The sequence below is a fragment of the Morone saxatilis genome, unplaced genomic scaffold (genome assembly GCF_004916995.1).
Source record: "Morone saxatilis isolate NCDOM2014 unplaced genomic scaffold, NCSU_SB_2.0 Contig6, whole genome shotgun sequence".
Lineage (NCBI taxonomy): Eukaryota > Metazoa > Chordata > Actinopteri > Moronidae > Morone > Morone saxatilis.
The window spans coordinates 172,127-174,361 of record NW_023340206.1 but is presented as its reverse complement, the minus strand read 5'-3'; positions in this window follow the sequence as shown (position 1 = coordinate 174,361).

Sequence of the window (2,235 nt, the reverse complement as noted above, 5' to 3'; positions counted from 1 at the left end):
CTGGCACAAATATCAGCCCATAGCCTTCATATGAAATGAAATATGTACCTTGTTCATGTGATGTAGCTCAGTGTCCACAGTGGACCGTTTGATACATGTGAATTTTATTTCTTTATTACTTGGTTTAGTAGTACATTTTCCTACGATTATCTTTCTAGCATATATCGCTATATTTCTTAATCATTCTCATCATGGCATTGCACCATTACGAGGATCACTTCAGCATACTGTTTAGCTGCAAAACTTGTGAATGAAATACTTTCTGAAGCAATATCTATCTTGCTGTGTATGTTTGTCCTTAATTAGACTTTTGAGTTGTATGTATGGGAACAATGGTTTATTAAATCTGAAAACTTAAAAAATGTCCCTTTCATTTAGAGCCTGACAAAGAGCCTGATGTGAGAACGGAGACTGAGTGGAGAGACACATCCTCAGATGGAGTCATTTCCCCAGACCCCAACGGCTTAGACACAATAGCTCCCTTTGCCTGGGACATCACCCAGCCCTATGAGATCAACAAGAACAGCTACAACATACCTGCAAATGATTTCAACAGCAGACTCTGTGTCTTACTCTGAGTGAAGACCCTCTCAGCCTCTTATAACTCATTTAACTGTTCTGGTTTGTGCCAGCTTAGAGGTGTATGAACTCAATCCAAAAATATATATATATAAATATACATAGATCATTATGACAATTTTTCCTGCTTCTAACACATAAACTTGAGGACAAACTCTTCACTTGCTGCCTAATATATCCCACCCACTAACAGGTCCCATGATAACAAGATAGTCAGTGTTCACCTGTCAGTGGTCATAATGTTGTGGCTGATTGGTGTATATATAATGCAGCTCCAATAGCATGAGAAGGAAAGAGGACAGGACAAGGTGAGAATACTATGTAGTTAGATTAGTTTGGTTAGTAACAGGGGAAACTCAACTCCAAACCACAGTGACACTATGTTACAAAGTTACAGTCAAAGTTTAATGAGCATACCATTCCACATGACAAAGTATCTAGTTTAAATGAACTATAATAATATGAGATGCATTGACCAGAAGTCCACACAACTCTTTTGCAAACCCTGCAGCTGTAAAGCTCAATACAGAAACCAACCAACAATCTCTAAATCAGTTCCAGAAAAAAGAAAATTAATAAATTTTTTCAGCCTACTTTAAGGATTTGTTTATAGTTCACCTATATTAAAATGTCATGATTAATATAGACTAGCTAATCACAGACTACCTTTGCTACAATGTTAGAAGCTATTAATGTGTCTGTAATTTATTAGATAGTTATTTCACTTGATTTGAAGACATGGGTCACTACTGCAGCCTTACAGGAAGAAGGAAAATAGAAGTTTGTTATTGAGATACATAAGATGAGATAAAGGCTTAAATATTATCGATTTATAATTCAAAAAGAAATCTTGCATCCATATCAAAGACATCCATAGACGTAAGGAATTGGGTGTTTTCATTACTGCAGATTCTGAGACATTTCCAATTTTGAAAAACAGGAAATTAATTATTTGCAGGTTCAGAAGTTCTTGACCATACATCACATTTCTTAGCCAAATACTGTACTGAATCCACAAAAAATGAATTAATTCACTTTTGAATGTTCCTTTATAGTCCACAATTTGAACTAATTTCCCCCCTTCTTCGTAATTGTATTAATATTTTTCTTAATTAATTTACAATTTCCCATACACTCATTAATTAGTTATTTATTCCATTTTTATTTTTAATATTAGTTAAATAATCAGCTTTGGTCTATCTCAGATAATTTACTTCTTTAATTTGCAATGAATTTTCTCCTATCATGTGGTTATTTTTCAAATTTAAGAGTTGCCTTCAATGTTCTGTTACATAAACCTCCAAAGATGCTTATTATTATTATCCAAGTGTACAAAATACATTTTTAGTCTCTGATCATCATAAAGTCATTTCAACATCATAATATATAATATATAATATCTTAATTAATTAATTATGCACAACGTCATTCCAGTCCAACTGCTTTAATTTATCTTCAAATGGATGGAAGTTTGGGGTATAACATAAAAAAACTTTAACCCTTTTCTCTGTTTAAAAAAATCGTTTAGTCCCTGCTTTCTCAACTAGTTGGTCGCTATCCAAAAGTGGTTCTCAGTCTCATTGTGAATGGGTCTCATGTCTGACTTACATTTTGACAGAAAATGTAAGCTACAAAAATAAATTATAAAATACAAAA